This window comes from Gavialis gangeticus, unplaced genomic scaffold, assembly GCF_001723915.1.
Source record: "Gavialis gangeticus isolate Ggan-Ray unplaced genomic scaffold, GavGan_comp1, whole genome shotgun sequence".
In the NCBI taxonomy this organism is placed as follows: Eukaryota; Metazoa; Chordata; order Crocodylia; family Gavialidae; genus Gavialis; species Gavialis gangeticus.
Genome location: NW_017729009.1, coordinates 18906205 through 18915588, shown reverse-complemented (window position 1 = coordinate 18915588; position 9384 = coordinate 18906205). Strand labels below are relative to the sequence as shown.

The 9384-nt window shown below is 43.6% G+C and overlaps 1 protein-coding gene across 1 annotated transcript in view; it reads right to left on the bottom strand.

The window, feature by feature from the left end:
• Positions 1 to 9384, bottom strand: part of ANKRD60 (ankyrin repeat domain 60) — a 21399-nt gene that overhangs the window by 148 nt on the left and 11867 nt on the right. The window lies entirely within an intron of this gene.

Here is a 9384-nt window from a genome sequence, read left to right as displayed (position 1 = left end):
AAAACAACCCCCCCATCCTTAAAAGCTGGAAAAAAAAAAAAAAAAAAAAACCCACCATCAGCTGAGCTGCAAGGCCCTGCCTGGAGAAATTAAACCGCTCTGCTGTGTTGCCAAGACACAGTTATGTCCTTTGTTAAAATATAAGCTGCGGCAACTTCACATGTTCCCCAGCATGTTCTGTACAGAGCATCCATCTTAGCTGTACGCTTTCATAAATCAAAGGAAAAATAACGATGGTGTCTCTTATTAGAAGCATCCTTCTTCAAGAAAATCTTCTGCTCTAATTGACCACTGCGGAGGTCTTGTGCTTTCAAAACTGATATTCTTCATTGTCTGAGTGCGATCTCACAAGCAGATGTCCTGTAACAAGCCATAGATTGAAATCTAGTAGTTTTGTTTGTAGAAAATCAAATTCTGGCTCCCCTCCCGAGTGTCAGGGGAGAACATTTCACAGCATGGGCAAACTACTTAGGAACAAATGTGCAACATCACGCCAGCCTCTCTGAGCCAATTGTAAGCAAATGAGCAGAGACTGTGATTTTATTAGTGACAGCCAAAACTTTCTGTCTGTGTAGAGTTTCCTTTAGAGCATTTTTCTGTGTTCTCTCTCTGCTGAGGAAGGAACATAACTAGGATTTTCACAAGATACTCTCAGGTAGTTCCTTCTTTGGGTCAGAGGAATTGAAGCATCTAAATGTTTCCTACCCAATTTGTGCAAAATTTTTATTGTCAAGAATTCAGGATCCGCTAGACTACTTTGATCTGAAGGTGCTGACTGGGTTGTCACCATATGAACCTGTTGAGGCTATTTCTCCCATCACTTGCACTAGCATCAGATTGGCTTCCATTGAGACCTTCCTGATTACCTGCGTGTAGGGTGGTGAACCAATTCTAGGGTAGACTGTCCTGCACTGCTTGTGTATACCTGATATCCAGATAGCTCTCTTGGAGTTAATGATGTGCTGGATTTGCAAGGAATGCAGGGAAATATAAAACTGCACAGATAGGACATCTACGAGATTTTCTCCCTTAGGCATAAAATGAACAATCTCACATTTATTAGGCCATGCTACCTTCGTTAAGAGCCTGAATCTTAGGGCGTAGAAGTATGGATGAGTTAGCATGAATTAAGCAATGCTGTGAATTTATAGCATATCAGCTACTTGGTGGTAACTGTCTGCATGTATGCTTTTACCCTGCAGTATATGCCAGGTAGCTTGCCCGACTTTCACTAAGAGATAACCTGCCTCACGCTGCTGAGTGTGCTCGTGGGCAACTAGCGGGGAGAAGGTGACATGCTTTTGTAAACCCTCACTCCAATTTAATCTCACAATGACTTGCTCATGCATCAATAGTTTCAGATTATCAGTAGCTCTGCTACAATTTCAAGCAGGGCCATGTCTGCCCAGAAGTGCTAAAACACCATGTCTATCCCCTTTGAGTAATAATTGTACAAGAAGCCCAATTCTCCCGGGAACTGCCTGAACAGAGGAGTGGCAGAGGGCAAAGATGAGAAGAAAGGAGAAAAAACAAGAGTGAAAGGGGATGCAGACCAGAAGGGGAGACAGGAAAAGACTTTCAGATGCGTGTAATAAACAACAGCAAAAGAAAGAGAGGCCTTTCTAATTACAACGAAGCATCATGAAATATTAAAGGCATTGCAATTGCTCGTATAAGGCTATAATTCCAATTCACAGCTCTTGTGACAGTTGCAAAGCAGGCAAGGTTCGTTCTCCTTGCATGTGACAACTCCAGAACCTCTCGATAGAATTACAGCTTTATTATGTATAATTGGCTGCATAATATTCCATAAATTGTTTTTTCTTATTATCCCAGATAATTATGTATACATATACCTGTCACTTATCTGAACATGTAAATCATACCAAAGATCTGTACACAAGTCATACACTTATTTCCAAATGCAACACAGTTCACAAACATTTTTTTTCCTCCTCAGAGTGCCTTACTGGAGGAGTTTGCATAAACTCTCCCTCAGCCACCTAACTGATTAACAGGGATCCTGGTTTTCTCTATTTAAAACTTGTGAATTCTCTGATAAAGACACAAAAGCTCTTATTAAAAACTCCCCAAATCCACATTTTTTCCATGATTAAAATGAAACACCACTTATACATATGTATACATATATATCTATCGATCTATCTATAGATATATACCTATATCTCTATACCTATATATAGGTATCAGTTGAATAAAATGTTTTAATGATATATTTACCTTTTTAAAGCAATTTGGAAACCTACCAGTGCCTAAATAACTATAATAAAATAAATTCTAAATACCTATAAATTTTGGTGTTTGACTGTGGGTTTTTTATCATGGAAATTCAGAGCTCCCCCTGCCCCCTTTGTTCACCAAGACATGGGTCCAGCTGCAGCAGTGCCACCCCCACCCCTCCCCAGGCTGCTTTGTGACACCGAGCAGCCCTGATATGCTATTGCCCCTCCCGGCTCACAGCCTTTTCAGCCCTGCTGGTACTCCTCACTCCCCACCCCCAGCCCTGCTGGAAGGGGCCCCCAGCTGCCAGGGCTATAGGGCCAGGCACTAGGGTCTGCAACCCCCCTGACCCCTCCTAGCAGCACCTGAACGCTGGTTGCCACCTAAGGGAGGTGGCAGCTACTGTGGCAGAGCGGAGCGTGGAGCCCAGCTCCCCCTCCCCAACAGGTGGCACAGCTGGAGCTGAGCCTGTCCGGGTGGGGTGGGGTGGGGAGGAGAGGAAATGCAGGCTGCCCGCTGTGGTCTTGGGCTCCCTGCCCTGCTGCTCTTCCCCTGGGGCCTCCAGGGCACAGCAGGTGGGACCCAGAGCGTCAGGGCACAGTGGGGTGGGAAAACTTGGTGCTGCCACTAGAAGCCCCACCGCCATGGTGAAGCACCTCTTGCCCATTGGGCAGCAGCGAAGGGCACAACTCCATGCTGCCACCCACACTGCTGTCAGGCAGGCAGGGGGCACCTCGCCAGGATGGCGTAGGGCTCATGGCAGCGGCACCAAGCTTCCCCACTCCACTCTGCCCTGCCATGCCGGGTGCTGCCTGCGGGGCCACAGAGGGCCCAGGGGGCAGGGAACCCAAGCTCGTAGCAGGCAGCCCACACCCACCCCACGCACAAATCTGGAGGGCACATGCCCCTCATGCTCCCCCCAGGAGTACATCCAATGGTGGGGACCCAGTCCCCCTGCCCCCTAGACAAGCTGCCCATGGCCCCATCCCACTCCCTACCCAAGCCCTGTGGCTGCATATAGCCCCAGGCCCCATGCACTGCTCAGGCTGGGCAGCAGCCCCCAACTCCCTCCCTCTTTCGCTATGGGGCCCTCATACTTACCTGTAGGGAGCTGCTCTCCAGGCTGCCTGGTGGCCATGTGTATGTGCACACATACACATGGTGCCCCTGCCTGATTGCCCTTCTCCTGCTGCCCACAGCCCCTTGCAGCTGGAACTCTGCCAGCCTGCAAAGGGAAATCCACTGTTTCCTGTGTTTTTCTTCTTAAAATGAGAAAATCCAGGTTTTACCACATTTTTCTGTGACAAACAGAAAACCTGGATCCCTGCTGATTAAGCAGTGGACTGCAACTTTCGCTTTATTGTCTACAGCAAACACTGGGCTGCCAAAAATACAAAATGCAAATAGGTAAATTTCAGACTAAGTCTTGAAGGTGGATGTTTCATATACTGAATACTAAGGCTAGGGACAGAAATTACACATAAACTGGTATAAGTAATCGGAAACAGGTTCAAATCTGTAACACGACAGAAGTTCAATGCATATACACTGCTTTCAAAATGGCTGAAACTGGTTTAAGATAAACCTGCGTTGGATGGACGTAGCATCAGACAACGCTGATTTAGGTTAAATCAGTTTGTGGAATTTCTGTCCCAGAACCCCTCCAAATTCAAGTTAACTCTCAGTCCCCCAGCAGAGTTAACTCTCTGCCCTGAGCCACTGCAGGCATGTGGCTGCATTTCCAGAATCAAAAATGAATGTCTGTTCCCTTGCTTATCTATGCAGCTTAGACTAACCTGTGAAGATTGAATCGATTCAGCCTTGGGCTTTTTGACTGTCTGTACTTAGTAAAGATGTTTTGCAACCTATGAATCAAGTTTAGGCCTTGGATGCAATTCTAGCTGCATCACTTGGGGCTTGACATTTGCATCTATGATACATTGTGCTAATCCTGCATTCAATTGCAATAGGGAGAGGAAAGTTCATCTTCTTTGGGAAAGCAACAGGGTAGGAGTCAGGTAATCCACATTCAGATTCCCACTTTCTAACAGACTTAGTATGACCTTAGTCAAGTCACTTAATCCCCTTTTGCTTCAGTCCCCCCCTTCGTGGTCTCTCTTCTCTATTTAGATTTTGAACTCTTTGGGCATTTATACACATTTTTTTTTTCCAGCAACACACCAGAGATCCACTGCTTCGGACCAGACTCGATTAATTGCTCCTGCTCCACACGCGTGCTAAAGTGAATTGCACTGTGCCATGTGCAGTTGTATAAGTGGCAAAACGCACATCAGCACACAGAAAATGGCATTGGTGTGCTTTTGAACTAAGGCAGCTCTGAGGTGTTTTAACTCAAGAGCACGCTGCAACCATATTGTCTCTGCACTGATGTACATTTTGCCACTTATACAACTGCATGCACCAGGCACTTCTCAAAGTGCCCAGTGCTGCAATGCACACGTGTAAAATTGTCATTTGAGACTTTGTACATATACAGCACCCAGTACAAGGAGGTCATGCTTTTTTATTCATGGCCTTCGAGTATAAAAATAAATCAGTCAAAAATGTATTAAAAAGATAAGAAGAACTATGCAACACAGAAGCAAATATAATATATAGCCCAAGACCTTGCTGGGTGAATAATGCTCTGTCCCATATATGGTGGAAGCACAGGCTCTTTCTGGAACCTAAAACTGTAAACTCTTGATATCTTCTCAAGCCCTGCCTTTCAACCACTATGTCAAGGCTCCCAGTAGTTTGTGGGTATAGGTTGTGGCTGTGTGGATCTAAGGACATAGGCAGACAGGGTTCTTTGGGTAAATCCAACATTTTTTTATTTGGTCAACTCAAAGAGTCGGAAAAATTCTTTGCAAGCTTCTGGGTACAAACACCCTTCGTCAGGCTGAGGAAGTATCTGCAGCCTTCCTCAGCCTGACAAAGGGTATTTGTACCCAAAAGCTTGCAAAAAAGATTTGTTCCAACTATTTGAGTTGGTTTAATAAAAGATAGCAGATTTACCCAAAGAACCTCATCTGCCCAGTAGTTTGTGACACTAAATAGGAGGTGTTACATCTTCATGACAAATATTAGATACCAGTCTGTTTGATTAACATAATTTGTTGCTTTGCTGGATATTTTCTTTCCAGATGAGTTGTTTTTCATCCATTTTATCTAGATAAAAATATGCATTCTGACAGGGAACGCTAATGTGTCCTTTGCAACAACCTCTCATCTGTAACTTTTCGTTCTCGCCTCCCTTTCTCTTTGGCACACAAAATAATCTCCAGCAGCGGCTATTGGTCAAGCCTCACACACACTGGATAACCACCAAGGCTTTTGGGGTGTTTAACATGAACAAAAGGTCCTTCCCTCTGACATACACGTTTAAACTTAGCACTAAATTGGGGGGGGGGAGGAAAATATGTAAAATGTCAGTCTCTGACAGGCAGAAAATTAGAATTCATTCCCCTGAGAACTAAATGGACTTTTCTGCTTCCAGTCACTAACTGACAAGGTTAACATTTTTCAGTTTAATGACTAAGGACATTAAGTCTGCATGTGAATAAGGAATAAAATTACTAGAGGGTATTAGCTAAGTGTGTGACAACAGCCTGAACTGACAACAGTGCTCCGAAGACGCTGATCCCAACAAGTAATGACCATTCGCCGTGGAGGATCAATAGCGAGAAAAAACACAGTGCACTAGGGTGTGGAGTCGATTCTCTGTCACTTGTTGTTAGGCACAGGAGTTAGATGGATATAAGGGACAGGGAATGGCTGGTCAGGGATGACAGGAAAAGGGATGGCAGGAAAGCCCCTTGCTTTGAGTGTGTTCCCTGGGATGGCAGTCTACCGACCAGATAGCACCTCAAGAGCATCATAGGAAAAGCCCTAAAGCAACCCAGGATGGATGGATGGATGTCTCCCTCAGTATCACCATTTGTACCACCTCACATTGACAGCCCGACTCCTCTCTCACATGCAGGTAAATTGAAGGCAAGTGCAATTAAGACTAGACTTTTTACTGCTGCAAAGCATTTTGGGATGGATGTATCCTTGATGCAGCTTCAAAGCCAAGGGCAGCTCAGGGTTAGACTGGTAGGTCGTTTTAGCTTAGCTCTCCATGAAGTGGCTCAGTGAGGGCACTTCAAGTGTCCCTAAGTCCCGTCCTGTAGCTGCTGGGACCAGCAATTGAAGTAGTGCTGCTGCTTTGTACCCCCTAGTAGAAGAAACCTAACAAAACATTGAGACTCCAGAGCATTGCATTGCCCTAGATCCTTCATCTAGAAAAGTTGTTCTTCTAATGGCCACAGACTCCTGAGAGACCATTTCAGACTTAACACTAGGAAAAACTTCTTCACAGTCACAGTGTCCAGACTGTGCAATAAGCTCCCTCCAGAGGCGGTGCAGTTGCCTACCCTGGAGATCTTCAAGAGGAGACTGGACAGTCACCTAACCCCAGTTCTTTCCTGCCTAGTGCAGGGGGGCTGGACCCGATGGTCTTGCAAGGTCCCTTCCAGCCACTTACGATCTATGAATCTATCAACCTAATGAGAGAGCTCTGAATACAGCAGATAACTAGGATGAAGCTTTATTTTTCTTACTCAGGTTTAGTATCTCTGATTCCTTTTGGAATTGGACCTTGCTGTAGTTCCTAGGGCCAAAGCCATCAACGAGACCCATTTAGCCACAGATCCCAGGCCAAACTAGAACCCAGCTTATCCAGACCCCCAGATCTCATTCAATGCAGCAATGCAGGTCTGGTAACACAATGGCTAAAAAAAAAAAACTGCAATGGATATCTTGGGTTTATTAAAAAACTTGAAATTAATCACACCTGAGGCTCTGTCTGGATAAAAATAAAATTGTGGCAGTGGGAAATATTTGGAAGAAAAAGAGATAAAAATTTTAACTGTCTGGACTGTTAAGTAAAAAGCTATGTGGAAAAAATGACATGTAGAAATATGATTTTAAAATTGAAAATGTACCTTTAAATGGGAGTAGTGAATAAGTTATTAAATAAAATAAAGGAAGGCTTTGAAGGAGTCAATATATTTTAAATGGAAAGAGAAGAATTTTCATCTTTTTATCATCTCCTTCCTTATCTAAGTTTCAAAAGCCGTTTGGCTACAATTCAAGTGAGATCTAAAACTTATAATTTAGGGAGGAAATGAAGTATGTTTTAAAAGTTAAGATATGAAGAAATAAGTTCAGAGGGGAACACAGGAGAAACTAAGTGTTTTAAAAAACTTGGTAGCGCTTCCAAGTTGGCAAACGCTGGAGACACTTCATCAATTATTGCTTGCTTTGCTGCTGCCTATCACTAGTGCACTGCTTCAGCCCATCAGCTGTACTTTGGACAGAGCACCTCTTATTCACATTGCTAGCAGATATCCAGGCTGAAAAAAGGGCTTTTGTATTTCTCCAGCAAGTCCAATTAGACAAAGTTCTACCCGATCAAATCATACGCGGGTGGAGCGGAATGGCAGATACCTCATTAGACATTCAAGATTTCCTTTAGAGGGTGTATCAGTCTGATCAATGAGTAAGTCAAAAGTAGAGCACATGTCTATTCACCTGGGATTAGCAGGAACGCACTCAAAGTCCCTGCTGAATTTGCAATGCAGTCTAATCTGCATACAGTGCAAAAATAAGCATTAAAGGAATCATGGGTGCTTTTACATTTATAGTTACAGCCTGACTTTGTCCTCCTTACTCAGGCAAAATTGACCTTATGCCACACATACCCCTTAGGAAAGCAACTGCATTGCTTACAGAATAAGGTACTAGTCAATCCTGGGGAATTAAAGCACTAGAGATGATATTATTAAAACACCTTCATACACAAGATGCTTCACAGATTGGGGATACTGGGCAGGAGTTTCCGAGCCATGTTGCGCAGTGGTAGAAAAGAAGAGGCACCTTGGTGTCAATGCAGGCATCCAGATATGACAAAATCTATCCCAATGCTGTGCATGTCCTGCCTGCTGTGCTCTGATCTGTATTCTGCATTGTTCTCACTTCCCAACTACAGTCTCTGATTACTTTTGGTCCCTGGCCTCATTACTTTACACGTCTCTACAATGAACTGCATAAGCCACTTATCAGCCCATAATCCTGATATATCCAAATCATTTGCCTCCCTCCACCCCCACCTCCCCACCAGACCAATTCTGTGCCGTCAGCATATTTAAGTCACTTTTGAAATTACATCCCACTCAAGGTCACTGCATTGAATTTAAATGTTTTCCATACAGCACATCAATGTACCTGCTTTAACTCACGTCTGATTTATTTACCCTGTTTATTATCAGAGACCAATTCAATCAATATGGGCTGGAATTCAAACATATACACAAACTTGAATTATGCATATAAATGCTCATCTAGGGATAGAAGACAACGACTGTACTATGCAGGTCACTCCTCTACCTTATAGCTCAGCTTGTAAATAAGGAGGATCAACGTAATGAATCTTTTCACCTTGACTTTAATTTGACCTCCATACTAGTTTGGTTACTGAAAGCCAGAGGAGTTAAAATAGCATCACAAATTCAACTGCAAACATTTGGACAGGGAGCATCAGCCTTTATTCTCCTTAGCCAGAGATGTCATATTTTACGTCGTACTTTCTCTAAGATGGCAATGAGTTTATTTAGCTTCTGTGCAGTTTATCAGGAGTCCTTGCAAAACAAAAACAGAATCAAACCAAACCAGAGAATCATTTCAAGGCAAACAAGCAATCTTTCCTTATTCACTGAAATGTGCACTTTGCAATAGGAGTGGAGACATCACTTACCATATAATAAAGAAGGGACAAATACACAAAGCAAAAAGAACAGCTTATGGAGAACAAGAAATGCAATGAGAACCCGGAGTGCGCTGCCTTCAGTCAATGCCTAGGTTCGACCCAAATGAGATGTGGGCAATACAGTAGAAAATGCAATAGGTTTTGGCTTCTATCTGCAAAATCCTACCCCTTCTAAACGTATGCGGTCAATGTGGTTTTCAGACAGGAGGCTCACAATGAAACTTTGATGCCCTTTGTATATAGTCAAGTGGCACCAGGGAAAAACAGAGAATTCAAAACATGAGATAAGACAGCAGAAAAAGTGTGCTTTTTTTTTTTTTTTTTTTTTTTTT